Below are 11,085 nucleotides of genomic sequence, written 5' to 3'. Positions count from 1 at the left end.
TCATAACTTCCCCCTATGTATATGCAAACAAACAGATTTTATAATTCGATCATTTAATGACCGTTCAACATATCATCTTATAACAGAAACATATCAATGTGTGAAATACCTAGATGATATGTATATCATGTAGTATAGTTATATAATCATTCACATATTTAAATAATCAATATAATCATTCACATATTTAAATAATCATTCCTAAGCAAACATATTTTATTGGCAAACATGGAATCAGTCACGAATTTATTTGATCATATATAAACTTGTAAATCATAAAATCATTCATCCATGTGGTTAGCTGTTCTATTCCTAATCCGGGACCTAATTGTAAGTTCTAGTTCTCTAGATGCCATTAAAGACTAATCAGGGACTAAATTAAATAAAATAAGTAGAGATAAGGCAAAATGTAATTTTTAGGTTCTAAGGGTCACATGGCTGTGTATCCAGCTCATGTGTGTGGCCCTAGGTCGTCTGCGGTGTGAAGGGGTGTAGGTGCAAAAGCCACACGACCGTGTGTCTAGGCTGTGTGCGAAACCTTAAACCGTGTGGTATGGTTCCACACGGTTGTGCATTCAGTCGTGTACGGGACTCTAGCCCATGTGCGCACAAAGGGGAAAGGGTGCAGGAGCCAAACGGTCATGTGTTCGGGCTGGGTGTGAGCCTTAAGGCCGTGTGTGAAGAGTGAATTCAAAGGGAAAACAGATGACATGGCCTTGTGAGGGATCGTGTGTCCCACATGAGCGGACCACATGCCCATGTAGTAGACCGTGTGTACCTGGACAATTTTGTATTTTGACCCGAGTTTTTGTAAAAAGTCACCGACCTTACTTTCCTGGGATCTCAAGCAATCACCCCATGTTCAAGCTTGATCCAAACACCTACAAGTGTCTTTCAATTGACCAAACGTGAAGGTTATTGATGGGTTTTCAAGATTTGAGGGGGCTTTCGAAAAGAACGATAAAGATTTAATAATAGGTTGATTCTGTTAAAACTCGTTGTCACCTAGAATTGAAAAGTCCTAATTGGTAGGGGACAGGATACTTATTGATTTTGACAAGAATTTAACAAGTTAGCAACGCAAGATCCCAGGATTTTGATGAAGACAATGGATTAGGGCTTGATTGTAAAGATTCAAGAATTTAAAGAAATTTCCAGTAGGAAGGTTTGAGAACAAGATTGTAACAAAGAGTTTTCTTGAGATTGTATGAAGATGAGAGTAGAGGTAAGGTTTTTATTTGTTAAAATAACAAATAGGAATTTTAATTGAATTGGGAAGGGACTTTAAGAGAATTGGGTTGAGTAGAAAAATTTTGGGGTCTAATGACAAATAGCCCATTTATAAAGAAAGACATTAATGTAAGGTGACTAACGTGGGTTGGGTCTTTTAGAGGTGTGGGGAAAAAATAAAAATAAAAATGCAATGAGGTTTGATCCTTGGCTCTCTACACTTTCTACTAAGCTTTTAACCACTAAAGTAGGATTTAGTTCTTGTAAATTTCTAAAAATCTAATCTTATTTTTGTAACACCCCTAACTCGTGACCGACGCCGGTGTCGGACACGAGGGGTTAACGAGACAAATCCTCTTAAAGTACCGACCAATTTGGCATTTCTGGACAGGCTGGAAAACTGCGTCACCGTCGCCTTAAAAATCATATCTCGAGTTCCAAAACTCGGAAACTGGTTTCGTAAATTTTCCCTGAATTTAGACTCATATATCCATCCATGGATTTATTTTTAGAATTTTGGTTGGGCCAATTGGTACAGTTTATTAGTTAAAGTCACCCATGTTACAGGGATCGACTGCTCTGACCTCCGCGCGTTACAACTTGAATATCTTTCTGTACAGGGCTTTAATACTGGTGCCGTTTGTTTCTAATGAAACTAGACTCGAAATGGAATCTGTACATATAAGGCATGACTCCTAATTCTTTCTGGATAATTTATGGTAAATTTTCAAAGTCACGACAGGGGACCCAGAAATCGTTCTGGCCCTGTCTCACGAGAACTTTAATATCTCCCAGTATACTGCTCATATGGTCGTTTCGTTTCGTCCATATAAAAATAGATTCATCAAGGATCAGTTCCATAATTTACTCACTATTTAATTCTACTTATACTATTTTTAGTGATTTTCAATCTCATCTCACTGCTGCTGTCCGCAACAGTTACTGCAGTAGACTATGCCAATTTCATGAATTTTTCCTTGGCCTTAATCATCCATCATACATGACACAAATTATGGCCACCTTAACAAAATTTGAGTTTCTAAGACTCGTGGCTATAGGTTCTAGCATCCCACTCGACGACCACATAGGCCATTTTCACATGGCTTAAAGTTTACAACCCACAATTCGACAAAATATAATAGCCTATACATGCCAAATGTTCTTCAACAACAAAAAACAATACCACAAGATTTCAGCCGGTGTGATGACTTCAACGACGGTTCCGAGCACGCAACAATACGAGTCCAAGAGACCTAAAATGGGTGACAAGAAAACACCGAGTGAGTTTACAACTCAGTAAGTCATAAGCATTCGTCAATCCACCGATAAAGTTACTACTACATGTACAACAAATGAGGCTAGGTACTCGTCCATATCGAATCTATACCATAATACCTCGGACCTTTTGGTCCAATCTCGCACCAATTCATACATCCACATTTCATATTCTACACAACAAGATAATCAAGCATTTTACACATTAACTCATTTTCCAGCACAACCATACAATTTCAATCATCACATAGATTTAAGGCTTACCAAATTCAACCCCAAGCATGAACGTATTACCTATTCGTCATGAGCTCAAGGTACTTACCGATCCGCTGTCCATACTCACTCGATGGAGACACACCCTCCATATAATTGTTCGATTGGAGATATTTATATATATATAGAGTACGCACACACAGCTTAATACTCGATTTCGCACACTTAGTGCCATGCGATTTAGGCCCACACACACAGTGCCATGCCCTTCGAGCTCGCACACTTAGTGCCATATATTTCCAGCATGCACACTTAGTGCCATATATTTCCAGCACGCACACTTAGTGCCAATCTCGTCACCGTACACACGTATTGCCCGCACACTTAGTGCCGAAAGCAAACTTTCTACACATTTCACTATTTCTTTTACATTCAACAATTGTCATCACTCCATACACATACATTTTCATTTATATATATATATCATCCCATTAAACACAATTGCATAAATTTTACAATCATTTAAGCAATATCAAATACGTGCTTAATGACTTACCTCGTGTTGGGTAAAATAGTTCCAAGTCGGCTACTCGATGACCTTCGTCTTTCCCTTGCTTGATTCTCCTTCTTTAACTCCTTGAGCTTAATCAATAAATCACTAGTTTAACCATCTTGCTAAACATTCATAATTCAACTACACATGCATATGTATGCTTGTATATTCGGCAACCATTCTTACTAATCGTCCATTTGGTCGATTATACACCTAACCGAATATGCACCAAAACTTGATTCAACATTACCTACATACTCACTTTAATGGCCGAATATATATATATATGTACAATGTCAACTAACATCTTTTAATCACCTAATTTCATCTCATGAACATTTAATCAAATTTTCCCAATCTAGCATATTTTCACATCCATTTGTAACATCATGTACAAACACATATACACATATATCAAAACACAAATTTTTACCTATCATGCAACAAGCATAAATCGCACTTATGAGCATGCCATGGCCGAATACATCCCACACCATCCCCCTTTCAATTTTTGGTCATGGTTAAACAAAGAAAACTCCATGTCTTACTCAAGAATGCTAAAAGAAATTTCAAGAGTAGTCAATCCATCATTACATGTATCATCAACAAGCTTCACATTTAGCATGCAATGGCTTTAACACAATATCAACCTTGGCCAAATACCATTTCCATGGCATAACAAGGATTTGAACCATGGGCTAACATGAACATCAAGTTAGCAACTAAAACATGCATGAATCTCATGACACAACCTCAAACATACCTTAATCTTGACACAAGTATGACCAAATCTCCTTCTAGTTCTCTTCTAAACCAAGCATGAAGCAAAAATCCTTCCTTTTTCCCTTAGTATTTTCAGCCAAGATTTTGAGAATGGATGAACAATTTTTTCCTTTCTTTTTCCTCTACTCACGGCAACAAAGGGGGCATCCATGCTCATTTTTTTCATTTCTTTATTTTTCTACATAATCCACTAACTAAACATGTTGGAAACATGTTCCCTTGCCCATATTCTTGTCATGGCTGGCCACTCACCTTAGGAAGTGGGTTATTTGACATGCAAGGACAACTATTTTCCCACATGTATTAATAGGCCACCTTACAATTGCCTAGCACATTTCTAAATTTTCTCACATAAGTCCTATTTGATAAAAATTCACTTACTATTAACAAAATCCAAACACGAAATTTTCACACATGCATATATACATATAATGAGCATCAATTATGATGGTTAATTATTATTATGACTCGGTTTGGTGGTCCCAAACCACTTTCCGACTAGGGTCGATTTAGGGATGTCACAACTCTCCCCACTTAGAAATTTTCGTCCCGAAAATCTTACCGTAAATAGGCTCGGTATCGCTCTTTCATAGAGTCCTCAAGTTCCCAAGTGGCTTCTTCCATTCCGTGTTTATGCCACAACACCTTCACTAACGGGATTTTCCTATTGCGCAACTCTTTTACTTCACGCCTCATAATGCGAACCGGTTCCTCTTCATAGCTCAAATTAGGTGAATCTCAATCTCGGATGGAGCAATTACGTGCGATGGATCGACCTATATCGTCAAGCATCGAGACATGAAAACGTTAGAATCCTTTCGAGCTCAAGGGCAAAATTAATCGATATGCGATCGCCCAACTCGTTCGGATACTTCATATGGCCCGATAAACCTCGGACTCAATTTGCCCTTACGACCAAATCTAAGCACCTTCTTCCAAGGTGAAACTTTGAGAAAGACCTTGTCTCCAACCCGATATTCAATATCTTTTCTTTTCAAATCCGATACGACTTTTGGCGATCCGGCGACTTTCAAACTTTCACGAATTACTCGAACTTTTGCTCGGCATCCTTAACCAAATCAACCTCAAGAATTTACCTTCACTAAGTTCATCTAGAATAATGGGGTACGGCATTTACGATCGTATAAAGCCTCGTAAGGCGCCATCTTAATACTTGATTGAAAGCTATTGTTGTAGGCGAATTCAATCAAAGGTAAATACTGTTCCCATGAACCACTAAACTCAAGGATGCAACATCTCAACATATCCTCGAGTATTTGAATTATCCGTTCGGATTGACCATCGGTTTGGGGATGAAAAGCGGTGCTAAAATGCAGCTTGGTACCCAAAGCATCTTGCAATTTCTTCCAAAATCGCGACGTAAATCTTGGGTCTCTATCCGACACGATAGAAATAGGCACCCGTGTAATCTCACAATCGAGAAACGTACAATTCCGCTAATTTGTCCATTGAAAAATCCGTGACGACGGGGATAAAGTGAGCCGACTTAGTTAGTCTATCGACAACGACCCAAATCGCATCCTTCTTACTCATCGACAATGGCGGTCCGGATACAAAGTCCATTGTGACTCGATCCCATTTCCATTCGGGTATCATGATCGGTCAAGTAATCCCGATGGCACTTGATGTTCCGCTTTCACTTGTTGACATATCGGACACCTTGAAACAAATTGAAATGTCTCGTTTCATACCGGCCACCAAAATTGGCGTTTGGTCATTGTACATTTTAGTACTACCCGTGGATTGACATTCGACTACAATGGGCTTCATTTAGAATTATCGAAATAAGTTCAATTCTTTGGAACACACAGACGACTTCTAAACCTTAAACAATCGTCATCATCAATTTGAAACTCGATTCCTTGCTCGTAACACACTCACCCGCTTTTGCAAGCAACTCCTCATCAACTTTCGAGCTTCCGAATTTGATGAGCCAACAATGGTTTGGCCTTCAATTCGCTACTAACACATTGTCGGGTAGAATAGACAAGTGTACATTCATCGTCAGAAAAGCAAAAGTGATTTCCGACTTAAGGCATCCGCAACCACATTGGCCTTTCCGGGTGATAATCAATAACGAGTTCATAATCTTTTAACAACTCGAGCCATCGTCTTTGTCGCAGATTTAAGTCTCTTTGAGTCATCAAATATTTGAGACTTTTGTGATCCGAATACACATGGCACTTCTCACCAAATAAGTAATGTCGCCATATCTTTAAGGCGAATACGATGGCGACCAATTCGAGATCATGGGTCGGATAATTTTTCTCATGTGGCTTTAATTGTCTCGACGCATAGGCCACAACTCGCCCTTCTTGCATCAATACGCAACCCAACCCAAGTAGGGATGCGTCACTATAAATGACAAACTCTTTGCCCGATTCGGGTTGCACTAGAATTGGGGCTTCATCAAATAAGCTTTCAGTTGATCGAAACTTTTCGACATTTCTCCGTCCATTCGAACTTAACATCCTTTTGGAGTAGCCGTCATTGGCGTGGCTATCATCGAAAACCTTTACAAATCGTCGGTAATAACCGCAAGCCCCAAAAAGCTCCTAACTTCGGTAACATTCCTTGGTGGTTTCCAATCGACTATGGCGAAATTTTGTTCGGTCCACCTCGACACCGATCACGGACATCACGTGCCCCAAAAAGCTAACCTCTTTCAACCAAAATTCACATTTATGAACTTTGCGTATAATCGCTTATCTCGTAAGATTTGCAACACTAGCCTCGGTGTTCAAGATGTTCGGTTTCATCTCTCGAATAGACCAAAATGTCATCGATAAATACAACTACGAACCGATCCAAGTATGGCCTGAAAATTCTATTCATTAAATCCATAAACACCGCAGGGCATTAGTGAGCCCAAACGGCATCACCAAGAATTCGTAGTGACCGTACCTCGTTCTAAAAGCGGTTTTGGGTATGTCCGATTCTCGGACCTCAACCGATAGTACCCGACCTCAAATCTATCTTTGAAAACACCGAGGCTCCCTTTAATTGATCAAACAAATCGTCAATTCGTGGCAATGGATATTTATTCTTTATCGTCACTTTATTGAGTTGACGATAGTCGATGCACAACCTCATGGTTCCGTCCTTCTTCTTCACAAACAATACAAAGCGCCCATGGAGAAAAACTCGGTCGAAATAAACCTCTATCCGTCAATTCTTGCAATTGAACCTTCAATTCCTTTAATTCCGTTAATGCCATACGATACGGGCTATTGAAATCGGCGTAGTACCCGTACAACTTCGATGCGAATTCCACTTCTCGAACCGTGGCAATCCGGTAACTCCTCGGAAAAACATCCGAATACTCACAAACCACTGTACCGATTCGAGTTTCCTTTCCGTCTCTTTACTCCCAAACACATACGCAAGGTATGTTTCACACCCTTTTCACATATCTTCGAGCGGTCATAGAAGATATTATTGCTGCACTCCTTTAAATCGAGAGACTCGACTCGGACTACCTCATTATTTGCACTCCTCAAATTAATGGTTTTCCTTTTGCGATCCCACCAACGCATCATGTACGATCACCAATCCATACCAAGAATAACATCGAATTCATGAAATGGTAGAAGCATCGATCGGTAGGAAAACAGATTCTCGAATTATTAGGGGCATCTCTTGCACACTTTATCAACAAGCACGTATTGACCCAAAGGGTTTGACACTGAATTACGAACTCGATGAGACTCAACGGTAGAGTCTTCTTGGATGCTAAGGTTTCACATACATATGAGTGAGTAGAGCCGGGTCAATCAATGCAATCACAATAGTATCAAAGAGAGTAAAAGTACCGGTGATAACGTCGGGGAGGATGCCTCCTCTCGTGCGCGGATGGCATATGCTCTAGCAGAGCACGGGTCTCGGATCGGACGGCCGTATTAGAGGCTCCTCTCGATTACCACCCCTACCTCCAGAGATTCTCGGGGCCTACCTCCACCGTCGTTCCACTAGGTCTTGCACCTTGCGTCTTATTCCTCTCATCTAGCTCCGTGCAATCTCTAATGAAGTGGTCCTTCAACCGCATCCATAACAGCCCTATTAATGCAGACTTACCCCAACATTCACCTAGGTGTCGCCTTCCACATTGGGGGCATTCGGGTCTCTCTTGACGATTATTGCCCACACTAGCTACTGAAGTAGCTCGAGTCCGTCAATGGTCGGGCTCTAATGGAAATTCCCGCATCGTCCTCGACTTCTTCGGTGTCCTCCACGAACCTCTTTACAGCCGAGAACGGAGCTTTACTCGTCGATCTTTTACGGTAATCTCTTGCTTCAAATTCAGCCTTCTTCTTCTCCTCCCAAGTTCTTCCGCCTTGCGTGCTCGTTCGACTAGTGTCACGAACTCCTTTATCTCCAAAATTCCCACTAGTAACTTTAACTCTTCATTCAATCCTTCTTCAAATCTTTTGCACATCGCAACCTCATCAGCCACACACTCCGAGCATACCGACTAAGTCTTACGAACTCATGTTCAGATTCGAGATCTGATCATCCGGCCTTGCTTGAGTTCCAAGAATTCCTTACGCTTCGATCGATGAACTGTTGACTAATGTATTTCTTTCAAATTGGATTGGAAGAAATCCCAAGTAACTCGCTCATTTGGGACTATGGAAATTAAAGTCCTCCACCAATAGTAAGTCGAGTCTCATAACAAGGATATAGCACACTTAAGACATTCGTCGGTGTGCATGATACCATCTAACACTCTAATGGTGTTATCGAGCGTAACTCGGCCTTTTCGGCATCATCAAGAACTATGGCCTTGAACTCCTCGGCCCACGCTTCCTAATCAAGTCCACGGTGGTTTACTCACCTCACAGGATCGAGAATCGGAGGCATTGCGAGTCTTGGGGTGGAGTATTTAAATTCGGAATGGTTGGACAGCCGGGTTGGTTCGGGCATATTATGCGACCCACTCATTCATCATAGTGAAGAAGGCATGTTTCGCCCTTCATTTTGATTATTCGCGGATGATCGAGGCTCAACAGCGGTGTCCCTTGCGCAGAGCAGCCGCTACACTTTCAACGTCATCCGCCAAGGGTCTCTCTACCCGGGTTCCATCGCTAATCAAAACAAAAATTTCAACCGTCGAAGTCATCACATTATTAAGCACTATCAATTTGGCATGTATAGCTAGACTCACACGCGCTATGGTAGTCCTAGAACCGACTAAACCATAGCTCTGATACCAATAAAATTGTAACACCTAACTCGTGACCGACGCCGTGTCGGACACGAGGGGTTAACGAGACAAATCCTCTTAAAGTACCGACCAATTTGGCATTTCTGGACAGGCTGGAAAACTGCGTCACCGTCGCCTTAAAAATCATATCTCGAGTTCCAAAACTCGGAAACTGGTTTCGTAAATTTTCCTGAATTTAGACTCATATATCCATCCATGGATTTATTTTTAGAATTTTGGTTGGGCCAATTGGTACAGTTTATTAGTTAAAGTCACCCATGTTACAGGGATCGACTGCTCTGACCTCCGCGCGTTACAACTTGAATATCTTTCTGTACAGGGCTTTAATACTGGTTCCGTTTGTTTCTAATGAAACTAGACTCGAAATGGAATCTGTACATATAAGGCATGACTCCTAATTCTTTCTGGATAATTTATGGTAAATTTTCAAAGTCACGACAGGGGACCCAGAAATCGTTCTGGCCCTGTCTCACGAGAACTTTAATATCTCCCAGTATACTGCTCATATGGTCGTTTCGTTTCGTCCATATAAAAATAGATTCATCAAGGATCAGTTCCATAATTTACTCACTATTTAATTCTACTTATACTATTTTTAGTGATTTTTCAATCTCATCTCACTGCTGCTGTCCGCAACAGTTACTGCAGTAGACTATGCCAATTTCATGAATTTTTCCTTGGCCTTAATCATCCATCATACATGACACAAATTATGGCCACCTTAACAAAATTTGAGTTTCTAAGACTCGTGGCTATAGGTTCTAGCATCCCACTCGACGACCACATAGGCCATTTTCACATGGCTTAAAGTTTACAACCCACAATTCGACAAAATATAATAGCCTATACATGCCAAATGTTCTTCAACAACAAAAAACAATACCACAAGATTTCAGCCGGTGTGATGACTTCAACGACGGTTCCGAGCACGCAACAATACGAGTCCAAGAGACCTAAAATGGGTGACAAGAAAACACCGAGTGAGTTTACAACTCAGTAAGTCATAAGCATTCGTCAATCCAATCGATAAAGTTACTACTACATGTACAACAAATGAGGCTAGGTACTCGTCCATATCGAATCTATACCATAATACCTCGGACCTTTTGGTCCAATCTCGCACCAATTCATACATCCACATTTCATATTCTACACAACAAGATAATCAAGCATTTTTACACATTAACTCATTTTCCAGCACAACCATACAATTTCAATCATCACATAGATTTAAGGCTTACCAAATTCAACCCCAAGCATGAACGTATTACCTATTCGTCATGAGCTCAAGGTACTTACCCGATCCGCTGTCCATACTCACTCAATGGAGACACACCCTCCATATAATTGTTCGATTGGAGATATTTATATATATATAGAGTACGCACACACAAGGCTTAATACTCGATTTCGCACACTTAGTGCCATGCGATTTAGGCCCACACACAAAGCCATGCCCTTCGAGCTCGCACACTTAGTGCCATATATTTCCAGCATGCACACTTAGTGCCATATATTTCCAGCACGCACACTTAGTGCCAATCTCGCCACCGTACACACGTATTGCCCAAGACACTTAGTGCCGAAAGCAAACTTTCTACACATTTCACTATTTCTTTTACATTCAACAATTGTCATCACTCCATACACATACATTTTCATTTATATATATATATCATCCCATTAAACACAATTGCATAAATTTTACAATCATTTAAGCAATATCAAATACGTGCTTAATGACTTACCTCGTGTTGGGTAAAATAGTTCCAAGTGGGCTACTCGA

At 40.6% G+C, this 11,085-nt stretch overlaps 1 long non-coding RNA gene across 1 annotated transcript; it reads right to left on the bottom strand.

Annotated features, from left to right (window-relative positions):
• Window positions 1–9,960: 9,960 nt before the first annotated feature.
• On the bottom strand, window positions 9,961–11,085 carry LOC128290213 (uncharacterized). Its single transcript, XR_008279857.1, has 2 exons — window positions 11,048–11,085; window positions 9,961–10,252 (listed from the first exon to the last, which is right to left on the bottom strand). It is a non-coding gene; the product is annotated as an uncharacterized LOC128290213 (long non-coding RNA).

This window comes from Gossypium arboreum, chromosome 1, assembly GCF_025698485.1.
Source record: "Gossypium arboreum isolate Shixiya-1 chromosome 1, ASM2569848v2, whole genome shotgun sequence".
Lineage (NCBI taxonomy): Eukaryota > Viridiplantae > Streptophyta > Magnoliopsida > Malvales > Malvaceae > Gossypium > Gossypium arboreum.
The sequence above is the reverse complement of the archived record's forward strand: the minus strand, read 5'-3'. Positions and strand labels throughout refer to the sequence as shown.